This window comes from Gobius niger (assembly GCF_951799975.1).
Source record: "Gobius niger genome assembly, chromosome: 16".
NCBI classification, from domain to species: domain Eukaryota; kingdom Metazoa; phylum Chordata; class Actinopteri; order Gobiiformes; family Gobiidae; genus Gobius; species Gobius niger.
In genome coordinates, this window is record NC_136867.1 from 10,948,858 (window position 1) to 10,966,017 (window position 17,160).

The window sequence follows — 17,160 nt, forward strand, 5'->3', positions numbered from 1 at the left end:
AGACGCACCAGACAAAATATGCGTAATGAAGAAAAATACGTATGTATAGGCGTACGGTATGCTAACGTAGCACATTGATGGTTAGCTACATGAAGCCAAAACAACAAGCTAAATTGGTGTCTGGCATGTTAACAGATACTATAGCATAAAGAACATACCAAACTCTCGATCTCACTCCATATCACTAATACTTTGAAATCTTCATCCTCTGTGTCACTTCTGAACAATCGCTTTGGCAACTACCTGGGCACGGAGGCGTAACTGCACCGTTGACAAGCCTCTCCCGGCAGCACGTTTTTCAATTTCATTTGCGAACTCGTCCCTCTAGCTGTGGCCATCTAGCTTTTAGCCCGTGATAAGCTTTGTTTTGTTTTCTTCTCTAAGAGTAACCTCCACTTTCTCGCTCACTCCAAACCTTCTTTCTGCTGCTCGATTTGCCTGCAGTGCCCTCTAGCGGCATGTGAAATTATATATTTGAATTTTAAAAAAGAAAAAAAAGATCACATATTAGTCGCTCCGGAGTATAAGACGCACCTCCTGCCAAACTATGAAAAAAAGTGCGACTTATAGTATAAATAAAAATATACAAAATACGGTACTAGACACTTTCCTACCCTTCCCTTTTTTTTAACCTTTGCTTATGTCATTTGCTGCCAGAAGTCCAATAAATAAGTGAAAAACACAAAAAGTGTAAAACTAGGTAATAGTACATTTTTGCCAAATCTTAAACGGTCTAGATGGAAGGTGGTCATTTTATACTCACTACTGCCACATCAGGTCATACATGTAACTGCACCTTCTATATTAAGCTCGTGCATGACGGCACTTCTGACCCATAGTGAGTAGTAACAACTTTTTGAGTGACACATTACAACACTGCTGGAACATGTAGGGGGAGGAAAATACATAATTTTAACATTTTTAAACCCTGTATAGTCCCTTTAAGTGGCCTTTAATTGTGTCAAACGTGTCCTGCACCGCTGCACATATATGAACACTGCTCTGTTCTGGTGGTGTCGTGGGTTTGTGTTCCAGCTCCACTATGCTGCTTGTACATATTATTATCATGTGACTAACAACAATTAGCCTTTACAGTGTTTACTTATGCGCCGACTTATAGTTTAGCCTGCAGCTGCGGTTGACTTCCTTTCTTTTAGGGCCTAAAATAGACAATAACAATGTCTGCATCATCAGCATATTTCTAATGGCCCCCTCATCAACACTGATTCACTGTCCATTACGAGTCTTCATTTTAAACAGCCGCTTCAGGCTACGAGACGACCACAAACGCTTAATTGTCCAGTTTCATTTAATAGGGAGTTTGTCTGCAACGCTTTTCACCGTAAAATTGTACTCTCATATATCACACATAAGCTCTCGCCAAACAGTGGATCTGAAGATAGCGACACATAATAAAATCGGCTAATATATCTCAATAGATGCCTGGAGTTGTTACATAAGACATAATTCTGTATATTGCCATTGAGGCGTAATGGTATAAATGGGTGAAAGTGATAGGGTGGCACAGCGAACAGACATTTATCCTTCTTACGCAAACCCCTCACGCCCGCATTTGCTTCTGTTCAAAGCATCTATATGAGTATTTTAATTTCATTTCCATCTAATAATTCAGTATTAAGTGAGACACATTGCGCATTTTTTGGTGGGACACACTGACATCTGATTAAAAATGATGAAATGCAGCTTGGCGAAATACCGAGGCCCGCTTGTGTTGTCTCTCCGTAGCAACACTAGCTCGCACAACACCGACTGCTGGCTCCAACCAAATACATTTAGCTCAAATATCCACATCCATCACGTAAAGGCTGGGCTGAGTAAATACATTTGGTCACTTGGTTGAAGCTAACGTTGCACTTAATGAACGCCGTCCCTGACGTTGCCCTCAAGTGACACCACGCAAATAAAAAGGGGGCCCTAAATGAAATTCAAATTTGTAACCTGCCACTGTGATTACCTTGGAAAATGTGTGTATAAAGAAAAAAAGTTACATATTACGGGAAAAGAAGTGCCTTAATGTGTTACCTTAGAATGAATGTGAAATATTGACCTTTAGAAGCCAAAGTAAAGTCCATAAAATAACTGTTATTTTAGTTGTGTTAGTGGAGCTCTCTGAGGGGCTGAAATTAGGTTTTATTGCTACGATTCATCCACTTAAATAGAAATTCCTGTTTGTTTAGGCTGAAAGCAGGGAAAGTATTATGTAATTTTAATGGAGTAGATGCATTCTCAGGAAGCTATTTGTCCGGAAACAAGAGCGCAAACAACTCGCTTCGACATTTTTGGAGAGGAATGGTTCATTGGATTCTGAGCTATTTTAAGGTAGTTTAGCAGTGATATCCGTAATATACAATATCTATATATATCATCGGCAGAATGAAGTTTGTTCGGTCCCACCTTCAGTTGTAGACATTTGTGAAGAAAGATTGGGCATTTAGTATGAAAGTATTTTATCGATCTTGAACCAGAAGCGTGACAGTAAATGCTCCTATTTGCTCACTGAAAGTTGTGAATCGTGCTCATAAATGTATCATTCTGATGATTTGGGATGTTAGAAATGTGTTAGGAAAGTTGGGAATGAATTTGGACTATGACTAACAATTGAAACTTTACTCGTTGCTTCTTTCATTGTTTGTAGCAAATGTGTGTTAGGGCTGTGCTCAATGTATCGTATTGTGAACTCTGTACGTGTCATGTCGTGAAGTTGTTGGCAATGCACAGCCCTAATGTGAGTTTGGTGCTAGGATAGAAATAATGGACCTCTTTAGTGAAAATGGATTCCAGTATACAGAGTAAGTGAAATGGATGGTTCTTGATATATGAATGATGACAATAGCCTTACTTCGGATGTTTTGCGATTATTCCAGCTCAGATCCATTTAGGACTCAGAGATAGGGCTTATGGAGCTGTGGTTACAAACTGTTTTTTTCTCAAGTTACCCCACTTTTATCAGGATATTGGCAACCTCAAATTTTGGACAACGAGGTCGGGAATCACTGCCATAGAGTTATAATAGTCTGTCTGTCTACTATACTTTATTGTCCCCGTAGGGAAATTTGTCCTCTGCATTTAACCCATTGTTCGATGCCGCTGGGGCAACCCGTAAGGAGCAGTGGTCGACGGCAGTGCCATCTCCATGATGTGGAGCCAGGCTGATGGTCAGAATCACCTGGCTGGAGGATTCACCTATTGCACATGTTTTTAGTGGTAGGGGAAACCGGAGTACCCGGAGGAAACCTACGCAGACACGGGGAGAACATGCAAACTCCACACAGAAAGGCCCCGTTCTGATGGGAATCGAATCCGGGACCTTCTAGCTGTGAAGCAGAGGCGCTAACCGTGCCGCCCCAATGATATATCATAATAGAGTGAATATAAATGTATGGCTAATGCGATGAGAAAGAGACAAAGCAACAACATTTACCTGAAGTTTTGACTTGTCAATGAAGATGGATATGTATCGCACCAGTCCGGATTCACTAAATCCTTAAGAATACCAAAGTTAAGACGTTCTTTCCACCCTATGCGTGCTTCTATATTTCAATACTGGAAGGCATGAAATCGAATAGATATGTTAAATGATTTTACCTTTTGTTAAATACTGTCCTGCTCCAGTAACATTTATTGTTGCACCACACACCAGGAATTAAAAACCGCGCTGTCTTAAAACTCATAGCGTATCAAACTGCCGAGATTTATTTTTCCGCATACGCTGGCTCTGTGGAGCTGTAATTATATACATTTTATTCAAATTGATTGTAAAACCAGACTAAACCTCCAGGTCTCTCTCATGGCTTTTGTCGGTGATACAACCATTACTAATCAGCGTCGTGATATCATTTCTTTAAACAGTCTGTGCTTTTTGGGTGACTGAACAGTGCAATCATCTGGACAAATGGCATCATTATTTGGGTGTCTGTGGCTTGTGCAGAGGAGCAGGTATGAGTAAGCTGAATGGATACACGGAACGCTGCGGCCAACCACAAGTATGAATGAGGAGAGGGCTCACATAAACATGCAGTTGGCTACTATTAAACAAGGCAGATTTAATACAATACTCACTCTGTAAAGCCGTAGAGAAGAGGCTTTACTGTCAGACTAACATTCAGCTCTAAAAATAATATTAGTCCTGCATTTATTTACGTTATTTTCTCATTTTGCCCGTGATTGTTTCGCAGTGAATCATCTTCTATTAGTCAAAACTACTGTGTAAATTCTCCGGTGTAAAAAAAAGAAAAGCACCAGCCATCTTTATTTCTAGACCCACCAGAGAGAGTGCATGTGAATTACACCACTTTGCGCTCATTTATCACAGACAGCAGTTCAGACTGCAGCCAGAGTCCAAACACACTGCCAGCATGAACACCCCACAGCTGGAGAGGAAAGTGAAGGGCCTTTCTCCAATGTGAAATTTGCAAAGGTTGCGTAGCGTTCTGCGGCGATTATTTCTAATTGATGCAAATGGTAACTCCACTTAAGTCGATATGCACAATGTCACGTCCACCCTGTAAAGTAGAAATTCAGCAAAGAGAATTATTAGGAGGTAAAAGGTCTTATGTAAGATATAACAAAGAAAAGGTTTTACAGCCAGACAAGTACAGTGGTGTGCAAAAGTTTGGGCACCCCTGTAAATGTTCATGATTTTACTTAAAATGTTTTCTTCTTCTTATATATATATAGAAGTGAAATAAAGTTTATATGATTTATGGAAAGTGTGAAAGGCATGTGCATAAATGTAGGCACCACAAAAGAAAAAATAAGTAAATATTTTGTTCATCCTCCTTTTGCAGAAATAGCAGCCTCTAAACGCTTTCTATAGCTTCCAATTAAAGTCTGGATTCAGGCGGAAGGTATTTTGGACCATTCTTCTTTCCAAAACATCTCCACTTCAGTCAGGTTTGATGGTTTCTGAGCATGGACAGCCCGCTTTAAATCACACCACAAATGTTCAATAATATTCAGGTCTGGGGACAGAGATGGCCATTCCAGAATGTTGTGCTTGTTCATCTGCATGAGCCTCAGTAGATTTTGAGCAGTGTTTAGGGTCGTTGTCCAGCCCCGGCGCAACTTCAACTTTGTCACTGATTCCTGGACATTGTTCTCCAGAATCTGCTGATATTGAGTGAAATCCAAGCGACACCGTTTGTGGCGTGTGCAGAGTAAAGGCTTTTTCCACATTTCTTGTCTATACAGCATCTCCTTGTGTAAAGTGCACTGAATAGTTGAACGATGCACAGTGACACCATCTGCAGCAAGATGATGATATAGGTCTTTGGAGCTGGTCTGTGGGTTTACTGTGACTGTTCTCACCATCCTGCGCCTCTGCTTATCTGAGATTTTTCTTGGTCTGTCACTTCGGGCCTTAACTAGAACTGTACTGAATCTGAATCTCTGAGACAGCTTTCTGTATCCTTCCCCTAAACCATGATGTTGAAGTTCAACAATCATTGTTTTCAGGTCATCTGAGAGTTGTTTTGAGGCTCCTATGTTGCCACTCTTCAGAGAAGATGCAAAGACTTATATTGGAATACAACTGACACAGATGAATAACTATTTTTTTTCTTCCATTATGGGTCAAAGAAGTCAAAAAGAACAAAGGTTTGTTTCTGTACAGATCTGGATCACACATTTATCATAATAGTCATTGTTGATATGTCGCGTCCACATGCGTGACCAGTTAAACTTAAGAACACTCTGAACTTTTGGTCTTTTTCACACTGCGGTTACAAATATATGACTGGACTTGCAAAGACCCATTTCCAGTAATCAATAAAACATTGATGAAAGGCCAGCAGCGTTTTCCTTTCATCAAACATAGTCTACTTCCTTTGACGGATTCCATCACTCTGACTCTTGCCATTTAAGATGTTTAAGCATTTTTTCCACAGTTTTTATTTTATACATGAAAACGTTTCATGTAAATGTTGATCATATATATCAATGTGTGTGTTTCGGACTTTTAGAAACCACACATCATGATAGCAGATTCAACAACAACATCTGTGTCAGCTGTGGTTAATCACTTTTCAAATTTCTCTGATGTTTTGGTATTTCGTGACCTAAGGTAGCTTAATCCTTTTTGTCCAAATAAACTGTGCGCATACGTCAATATCTGGAAGCGTGGTTATATTTACGGAGTTTCCTCTGTTTCCCTCAACTCCATAGAAACCGTGTTTACTCAAGCCTATCAGCACTGATTGCTGTTACATGGAAAAGCCCTGCCAGTTTTGTACTTTTATGGATAACATGATGCAGATGCATGACACAAAACTGCACAGAAGAAATACGTGGACGTGTTTTTGAGGTGCAGAAATATCAAAGACGCGTTACTATAAAGTTAACTATCCTACATTCAAGACATTCGTTGAGGCCGTGTGGATTCTGTCTCGATCTTGTGTCAAATGTCAAACAAATCAGCCCAGTTTGGAAAGTTCTACAATAGTGGGCGAGCCTACAAATACATTTCATTTCAATTCTTCTCCTCTAATCCAATCTTTACCACAATAATGTCATGTTGTTTAATAATTTTCTGGAATTAGCGGCCCTGGTACCACCAGTCACACCTCACATTCCAGGCACCTCCGTTGACAAATCCTGCTGGGAGCGAGGAATTATCCTTCTGTACACACTCATTGCCAGGCACGTTATGTAATAAGTATGTTTTTTTTTTACTGTGGCTGCCCTTTTCAGAGCTGGACACTTGTCCGAAACAGCGTGCCTCCATATAAGGATACAACCATTGTGTCATGACGGAGATTCCCGAGACTTGGTATGTGACCTATTACTATTTTTTTCTACGGAGGAATTTGGCCTGTGGAATATTTGTCATTTCCGTAATTGTTTATTAGTTGTTTTCCATTTTTGCAGATGTCCAGTCACGATTGTAGCCGCGGAGACAATAGCCCACATGTAATTCTGTTTAGGTTAGAAGTTTCTTTAGAATGCGGTCATAGCAGATGCGCGTGAAGCAAACAATCAATTACATGGAGGTAGCGTCGGAGCACTGTTTATTGACGCTTGTAAGAAGATAAAATAATTGCTTAGTGGTGGGTTCGAGTAGATTTTGTTGATCAAACTCATGTATCGCTTGATTTATGGTTGGAAATCGTGCTTGTGTAGACTGTTATCTCTATGGTTTATCTTCAAACATGCCCACACACACAGTCACGCACCGCCCTGACTCTTGGGAGGTAAGTAATGGAGAAATGAAACATCTGGAAGGAGCATTATAACGGGGAATCTAATCAATTGGCCCATGGGGATTGTATCATGGTTTGGGACCCTGTGGTGCACATTATAGCTATGGAATCTATTTAGGTGCATAATGGCTTTTAAACCTGTGTCTATATGAAGTTCCTCAAGTTTATGTTTGGACATGATTGCCGACTAGAATATATTTGTACAAATGAGTGTTGTCCAAGGCTTAAACGACCAGAGCAGCTCAGAATATTAAAGTACAGTGGGGATTTGGCCTGGGTTGGCTGGCCGGATCTGCTCTGAGCCTGGTCCAGGATGATGCCTGCTCTCCGTTTCTCTTTTGTCCGCTCTCTTCCTGAGGTGAAAATGAGTCACTGAGTAAGCAGCTGCTCCCTGTCATCCCAGTATCGCCCGGGATTCCACCGGCTTCCCAACTACATCACTTCCCCTATGGCCTTATATTTGAAAGCATGACTGGCATTTTAGGTTTATCTACTAAATCAATTATATACGGTTGTGAAAGACTGGCAGAAAATGCCTTGACTCTACGGAAATTTCTTCAGACCAACAGTTTATACTTTTAAATACCTTCTCTGGATTTATATTGTTAAATGAAACTTGACACACCTTTTGAATACATATCACACCCTATGTTACGTGTGTACCTCTTTATCCGTACAGTATGACTTATGGGCAGTCTTCAAAGGATGATGTAACACACTTATAGCAGAGAGTGTATTTGATTTATGCTGTTAGCAATGGAATTCATGTGAAAACACTGGGGTATTTTTTTACGCAGACAGAAGAAAATTATCTGAATAACAAAAGGGAGGCCCTACATACTTCTGAGTTGTTTATTGCGGATGAGTGGATTCCTTTATTGAATGTTTAGCTTACAGGTGTTTAGCTTTCCCATTCCACTGGCGAAAAGGACAGGCCAGCCTCTGTCTCGCACCCATTCCCCTCTTTTCTGTGAAGGGTGGTATCAGGACACTTTGCTTATTTGAAGAGTGACTTTGGAATCTTCTGTCCCTTCTGCTTCTGCCACGCACAATGGCAACATAGGTGGCGGGCCCACTATGTTCAGTGTTTATCCCTCAAGCTCCAGTGGAAAAAGGAAACATTCTTGAAACAGGCCGCTCCATCCTTTCACCTGTGTTGTTTTCCAGGTGGAGTTCCACATGGCTCCGTCTCGAGTCCACTACTCTTTGGGAGGTTTGACGTTTGAGAGGTCTCTGGGGTCACGATTTGTTTCCAGAGTTGAGATTGTTGTTCCCCTTTGCTTGCAGCTAGGAGTTGATCCATTTATTTTAGAACACAGAAATATGTAGCTTCATGGAATACACTGTAGTGAATTTGTCGTAGGAGCCTCTATTTCTTTTTTCACCTTCCACATTGACATTGTGATGGCTCAATTGTTTTACTAACAGGACTGAAAAGTTTTATGTAAGCCTGTTGTTAAAAGAGAAGAAAATGTATACTGTAAAAAGTCATCATTAAACAGCTTCTCAATATAAGTGAAAACTGGTGATACTATACTATATTTAGCAATGCTGGACAAGCATGAAAAGCAAACAACACAGTATTTTGCAACCTTTTCCAGAAGAAATACATTCATACAGAGTGTGTGTTTCCTGATGGAGAATAGCCCTCTTTTGCAAGACCCTAGACTTAGAAAATGAGGTGCAAAGTGATCACCCACCTTTATGACTCCATGCTTTTGAACCAAGACACATTTTCCTTTCATTTTAGAATTTTATTTCCTATGAACAAATCACCAATAAAATGTTTAATATTGAATTTAGAAGGAAGTGGCACTTAAACCCTCTGTGCAGCATCCTCCTCAAGAGTCCGAAAAACGTTTGATGTTGAGGTCGTTCACTTTCTCATGAGCTGCACTGGATAACTCTAACACATAATTGTAATCCTCCATAAAGGGATAAAGGGAAGGGAGGTACAACGAAAATGGACAAATGGAGAGTTTCTGCAGCGATAAATAGTTATGTTGTGAGGTATAGGCAGTGTGACCGTCGTTCGTTGAGTCTGAAACCTCAACACTTCGAAACATCATCTGGTTCTTCTTAGCACCATTCTCGGGACGGGCCCATTTGGGTTTTGTGTGTTTCTTCTTCTGGACACTTGTTGATGAATGAAACTTATTCTCAACTCCACAAAAATTGTTTTATCTGCCAGTGGTCCGCACATGTTTATTTCGAACCATTCTGGGTCAAACAGTGATTAAGTGTGGGTGACATCAATATGACTTTCCATTGCTGGCCAACGTGTCTTTCTTCTGCAAACATCTGTTTTCTGGATCGTCTTTCTGTTGTAGTGATGAAGTAACTACAACATCATCTCAAGTGGCGACCATGTTCAAGTCGGCGGAGAGGGCAAAGGGCAGGTGCCAGTTTGGTGTGGTCAGTGGACGACGTGAAGAGTCAGAGAAAGGGACTGTAGTCACACAGCACACAGCAGTGACTCGGGCCTCCCCATGAAGGATGTTTGGCTTTGGACCGTCACGGCTTTGGAAAACGCCTGGGGTCTTTAGCAGCGACGATGAAGGCGTTCCACACATGGGTATACAACAGCCGAGTGTGTGATAGCCGTGAGTGCCACTGAGCCCACACACACAGCACATTGAAACGCCACGCATGGACCAGACTGCGAGTGCAAACCCAATCCTACGTGAGTGTTTTGTTATTACGGAAAATGAGTTGAGAGTTCGGGATTTATCTTCAGTGCCACTACCAACGTTTAGCATTGACCACATTCAAAACACGTGTAACACAAAGATGAATGAAGTGACGCTGTTTCCCAAAGTTGTATAAGGTAGGAGGCCAAAGCTGTGGTTGCAGGAGCTGTCATGCGTGTGTGATGCTGCTTGGAGCCAGCGGGCCTGAGGAGCAGGAACATGTCTGAGGCGTCTTCTTCCCGACAGTAAACACTTGTCCGACGGTGGTTTGTTACAAGTCATCCAGTTTTGTATCATGACCCCGTATCCTCTCGATGTTTTGATTCCTTTTAAGGACTGACAAACTGTATTGTTTTGTGTAAACTCCAATTAAATATTGAGACAGTTACAGCCCTGTTCAGCCTGTATACCTAGATCAGAGAGATGAATCAAACAGGAGAGCAGACCAGTATGTCACCTCTGTGTTGATGCTCTGCTGAAGCCATGACATCTTCTCAGGAGGACGTGAGTGTGCTGTTTGTTTTCCTCACCACTTCCTGTCAGCTGGACACACTCCCATCTCAGGGCCACAGCAGCGCCGGGCTGTCTTCTTTGTGTCTGCGCTGCACTTCCCTTCATGTGCATCCCATATGATAAAGATTTGTTGCTCAGGCGCATACATTCAAGCGACATGCTGTTTCTGCTCTTGCCAGATGCTCATGAAAGCCGCTCATGCAGAGGCATCGCTGAGGCTTGTTGAAACTGGGACAACTGGGATGTATTGACCTTTGTAATAAACCAAATCTTCCACAAGGAAACAGTTGTAGTTTCGTGACAAAAACAATTTTGTATCTTTTTCAAAGGAGATGGCATTGTTACAGCGTCTGCTTTTTCAATGATCTGGAACATCACAATGCACACTGACAAGTCCTAAATCATGGAGATAAAGGCTTTTATGCACAGTGCTGTGTGGCCTCATGTTCTCTCCGGACACTTGCAGGCCTTGGACTGCGTTTTCTGTTCAGCCATCAGCAGTTATGTTTTGGCTGACCTTGAGTCTGCATCTCCTTGCTATATATAAAACAAATGTCTGCTGCTCTTTCTGGTGATGGGTCCCACTCGTCTCTTTGAAGTCCTGCCTCGTTCTCCCGTGACATTTTATCACATGCGCAAAGTATTTCTGTTTTTATACCTTTTGTCTTTAAACTTCATGAGATTGTATCACACATGTAAGCTGGAGAAAGTCACACGGGCATAATCCTCTTTACTTTGGCCAGATCTGTGTTACAGGGATCAAGTTATCATAGCCGACCGAACCTCCATCAGATAGTGAGGCCCATAAACTTTGTGCCGGGTGTTGGTCCAAACCCACAGGAATGGTCAGACAAACGATAAGGGATTCCTTGGAGCTTTGGGATTTCAAGACCTCTTAAGCTTATTGTCTCTTTAGAACTTTACCTCCCTGAATAACATCTCCTTTGTCAAAGTTTTACTTCAACCCCCTCCAAGTATTTTTGGAAGCTGCTACCGTTTGCTTCAGGTACTTAAACGACTGGCACGTGTCAAGCTATTTCACACATTTAACATCACTTGAACCACCCACAATGACTTCAGAATACAGTATGTGCTGGGGATGCCTTCCAAATCCACCATCCACCTACGAAAACACAAAGCCGCTGTGTGTCAAAGCCTGTCCTGCATTCGATCTGCACGCTAATGCCTAATTGAGGCGACGTTGGCGCAAATGGTGGCGGCTAAGAATAACACGAGCTTCTCCATCTTCGCGATGGTTTTGGTACAGGGACAAACCCTGAAGTCAGGCAGGAAAAAACGAAGCTCGCACACCTCGGCTCTCTGGAGCTCGCATTAGGGAGACAGAGACCACAACATTGCTCGGTCTGTGCGGGTAATTCTAGCAGTCCCTTCCTCTCAACAAGAACACAGACATCTCCTATAACTGCTGTCAGCGCCATCATTAAGCCTTTCAGTCCACATCTGTTTGAAAAGGCTACTTAAGAAGGAACAAAAAAACAAGTCTCTGTGGCTACATTCATACCGTGGTGTGGCTAATGGATGGTCGAACATACTTACTGTAAGGTAGAACAAACTGTTGGCCATCCTGTTTGTGTTAGCTTTTGTTCAGACCAGAGAGATGGAGCAGAATGTCAGTCAGAGGCAGGGGACCATTTCAGTCTCGAAAACACTTCTCAGATTGTAACATCTTTAAAACGCATTCATAATGATAACATTCGTTTGGCTTCATTGTTCAGCTTTCCATCCTCGTGACAAACATACCTGGTGTGTGTTTGAGTTCTTCTCTGTGTGTGTGCCTGTCTGTTTTAGTTTTTACAGGACACACACTGTTCATCAAAGTGTTCATATTGCCGCCGCTTAGGGTGACCAGATTTTTCGTACCAAAACCCCGACACAATGGGAATTTGTGGCAGGAGCTAAAAAGTGCCATCGCCCCATGTCTAATGGTAATATTTTTGTTGTAAAAGTAAATGGACCAGACGTTTTGCTTTTCTATAGGTTCCTTCACACTGGAAATGTTGTGTTTGATGCACGATGGCCGAAAGTCATTAAGTTTAAAGTAAAAAACACTGCTTCTGGCATGGCACTGGTGGAAAACTGGGACAGAGCTTGTATAGCACTGGGACAAATCAATGGTTTTGGAGAAATCCAAGACGAAAGGGACAGAGGCTTCAAAACTGGGACTGTTCTGGGTACATTGGGACATCTGGTCACCCTACTGCCACTACAAGGATTTTTTTGCTATTAGCTCGGATATAGTATTTTAATTTGAATTGCTTCTACTAAAAGATAGGAGAGGATGGGCATTTAGCATAATGTAACCTTAGAAAAACCCCTGTTCAGACTCATTCTTGGTTCTACTTCATCCTACTGTACAGTGTCCAGCACACAGACGTATGGGTCTAGAGTCTAGACAGTGGACATACCTGTGTGTCTAAGCACGTCCCCAGTCACGGGTCATCGGTTGCCTTTAACGACAAAACCCGCTGTATCCCAACACATTCTCCAAATATTTGATGCTCTTCTCTTCTTAGACATCTGTGTTTTCTCAGCACTGCAAGTCTCTGTCTTTACCAAACGAGCTGGTAAGCCACTATTTTTTTTCTCCACCAATGGGTAAGAAAGCACAGCGAGCTCCAGAAATATTAAAAACCACCTTCCCCTCAGAGAAACAGGCTTATGCGATCACATTCTGTCCAAAATAACATTTCATATCGTCTTGCCGGGTTGATTACCTTCACAGCTTGCAGGCGCGCTTTTCAGAAGACGTACTGCCAGCCACGTCCCGTTTAGTTTGATGCATCATATCCACTCACAAATAAGCTCTTGACCTGGGTTTGACCAGGGCTTTGCACACCACTGTTCTTGACAGGAGAACCAAGGGAGTTCGCAATGTCAACACTTAACTTGAGAGTTTAATGCCTGGCATACCTCAGCCCGTTTTGGACTAATCATCGCAGTCTTTTACGTACACTTTGGAATTGTCCAGGGAGCTGCTCCTTCAGTAGCATGGCGGATATCAGCGGATCTAGAAGTCAAATCAACAGCACATGGGAATAAAGGTGTTGAAATATCTGTGTGTGTGGAGAACTGGCTTATGCCCCTGTCAAAACAATGCCAACAGAGGCCAAGGATTTCCTTTAGACTCCGGGGTCATGACTAATAGTGGTTCGAAATGCACAGAGGCATGCGGTGTATGTCATTACATTTGTTGCCTACTCAGGGGACACAGGTAGAAGGTAAACCTCGGTCTCAATAAAGGAAAGCAATAGTAAGCATCCAGGTTGTACGCAATAGGTTTAGCTGACTTTACATCGTCTATGCCTATAGCGTTCTAGACAAACTGTATTTAAAACAGGCAGACATCCTGGCACGCGCACCATTTAGCGCACACGGAAGGCATAATGGGCTTTGGCATTGTTAAACCAGTGATGTTCATCTGTGTGAGAGAAGACAGCTCAGCCACACAATTTGTCCTCCGCGGCCAGGCGTGACCAGCCTAAGAGCAGTCATTAGCCGCTGTTAGAGACTGGCACCGTCTGCTCTGACTCGAGGAAACTTGTCTGCAGTAGTTTCTTTAGGAATCTGGGTATTTGCATTGGAGGAGATCATGACATGGCGTTGTCAGAGTGAGCGATGGATCAACAGCTGCTGCTTCGATAGAAATGGCTTGTTGGACTAGCACTGAAGTTTGAAATATCGATGGATTTCGTCGAGAGTATCAATGGACTGGGATCATCTGCAACCTCTGTCCCATATTTGTCCCACTCTCCGCCACACACCAGAGCACACAGACACGGGAGGCAAGGTGGACACAGCAGCAATCTTAGGAATATTTAGCAAACACTCACTACTGTCACTGCTTCTAGTAAAATACAAAAACTAAGAACTCCCACTGAAAAACTGAAGACCTCTTTGGAAGGTTTTACACTTTCATTGTTTCCATTTTTATAGTCCGGTATTTTCTTCTCACCATAATCATCACAAAAACTGTTGACTCACTTGTTGCGCAGACAATCAACATAAGCCGTGCTGTGTGTGTGTCCGCAAGTGTCATCAGCAAAGAGTTTCCAGACAAACAGTTGATGTTCCCGGACAAAGAACTTGCTTGTTTCTGCTTTCATTAATGCTGCTGGTTATCATGCTGCCTGTCTTTCTGCTAAATTGTGGTTTTGCTCATCAGGAGGCCCCTGGGGCTGAATCCCTGTCACTGCTGCTTTACATTTCCTATTTATGGAGTGAATGGAAATGACGGCCATATGTAAATAATTATACACATTTAGACTGTATCGGACTGGGATTCAACAGGCCCATTCGTCATATTGTTTTTAAGCTAATGCCAAAAGTTAACTTACTTTATTCCACGTGGTAGCTTAATCTATGGCGTATACGTGCAACAGCTCTGTCACATCTTCTGAAAAGTCATAACATGCAGTAATGATTCAAAAGTGTGCTCAGACACGTGCGCTGCGATGCTGGGAGGAAAGTGCACGTGCGGCTGTAGTCTCCAGTGGAATAGTCTGTGGTGATTCCCAGCATTCATTTCAATGGAGTGTTGTTTTAACCCAAGCGCCCACCAGAACTATAAGAATAACCAGCAATCTTCAAAAGGTAAATCTATTGTGGGTTGGAATCAAGTCAATGTGTTTTGCATTTATTTTTCCTTCAAAATGCTCAGACTATATTTAGCCAGGTGTTAATGTGTGGAAGCGTGCTGCGTTGGAAGTGCACACGCAGTTTTCCTATTAATGTCAAATCCCGGAGAACTGACATTTTAGTGTTTTTGGTTTTTATGGTAGCAGGATGTGCAAGTCTGTGCAGTAATAGAGTGTTACGGAATTTTTTATTTTGCACTGGATGATGATTGTTGATGAAAACGTGGCAATATTGCAAAATGGGTTGGCAAAATGTAACATTTTTTTATCCAGCTTTTGGTCACTCACTTATTTCCCTTGACAGAATTACACCAAGCAGCAAAACGATAATAGCTAATATCTCAATTGCCTACATTTTTCTTGTGTTTTCTGTAAAACAGTCTGATAGAACATGTTATTCTTCATAGTAGTAGCACATGTATGTAAAAAAATTGTAATTTTAGTTTACGTGGCTTTCAATTTTTGTCATCTTTGTTTTAGGCAGCCTTCTGTTGGATACCTTTCCACATTCCTCATCATTTATCTTGACCTTGACTTTAAAACTTCTGAACTATTAAAAATGGGCATAGGAAACTTTCATTTTGCCTTGTTGCTTAAGGCGAGAGGCCCATGTGACCAAGGAAACACTCTTGAAGTGCAAGTGCAAGACTAAATGTAGCCTTCACATGGGGACGAGTTGCATGAGAAGTAAACACCCAGAGGGTGCACGGTGTCCCAGCATGGGAAAGCTGTGTCATTACAAGACTGACACTATAGTTTAGCAGATAGCGAATAGCACAGGTATGTTATCATGTCAGGTCCCGTAGAGGTTAGTCGGCTAGACAGACAGCAGCTCCTCTAATAGCTGCTGTGTGGAGTTGAGCAAACAGGACAGATTCCAGCTAAATGTAGCGCCTCCACAGTCAGCAGCAGGTCAAAGGTGGCATGTCACCTTGACCTTTTGTCTGGAAGATGGGCAGAATAGTCAAAGACGAGCTTGCAGAGACAGCCTGCACTGTGTATGTTGCAAAATGGTTCTAAAAATAGGAACTAATCATCTGAATGTGCAGACTTGTTCTTGGTAACACTCACTCTGTGTCAACAGGACTCATTTAGCACATCACCACAAACTTACCATGCCATTCATTTAAGAGCCTCATATTCCAACAGCACAAATGTAATGTGAAATGATATGTTATTTTCTCCCCGCTTGCTTTTTCCTGGAATGTGATCAATTTGGGATGTAAACGAAGAGAGACACCACGTGACTTGAAGAGAGAAGAGTGTTCCATCATTGTTTTCCATACGTGTTACATGACACACTGGAAAACAAGCAGCAAGCGGCCTTTATAGGACCGTAAACATGCTTGTGGTGGCTGTAAACAAACGCAGTGATTGTTGGCATGTTGGGACCGGCCCCCTGCCGGTGTCTGCAGTCTGTGCTCAGCACCTCTTCTTCCATGTGTGTCTTGCTCAGTGACTTCCCGCAGAGCGGCGGTACAACGTGAGCAGGTCAGAGGGGAGCCATATGAGACTGAGGTGATCTCTGTTTTTGTGACAGCCCCTCACGGTGGGACACTGTCAGGAAATGTCAAACCCTGGGTAGAATCATTTCATGCCACTGATGCCTGACCGCTTGTGGATTCTCCAGAGACTTAAATATTTTGACACATCTGGACTCCATGTTAGCTGCTGCACTGTTTTTTTCCCTCTCTCCTCAGTGTTTTGGTCATGCAGTGTTTCCATGAGTGACTTCTCTCATGGCCTTGCATGTGCTTTGGATAAAGATCTCCAGCCAATAACAGGCTCCTATATGTCGGTATAAGGAGATCTGGCTTAAGTTTGATTGCAGTTGTGTTTGCAGACTTTGCAGTGTCAACAGAATTATGCAAAGCCAGAGTGAGAGTGTTGCTCTAACAGACAGCCCGACAACTTTAAACCAGATGTATGCAGATGTGCACTGATTGCCAATGCACAGCCTGCTGTGATAAATCCCACTATGGTGGTGCTGGCGTTCAGAGGAAAAGGTCTGTTCTGCCCCAACTTTCCCCGTTACATAAGAGCGCTGTGTTTGGTCTGTCTCCAGGTGTCTCTAAGTCCTCTGGC

At 42.4% G+C, this 17,160-nt stretch overlaps 1 protein-coding gene across 1 annotated transcript in view; it reads left to right on the forward strand.

Moving 5' to 3' along the window:
* LOC306976423 (KATNB1-like protein 1) overlaps positions 1-17,160 on the forward strand; it is a 54,959-nt gene that overhangs the window by 26,483 nt on the left and 11,316 nt on the right. The window lies entirely within an intron of this gene.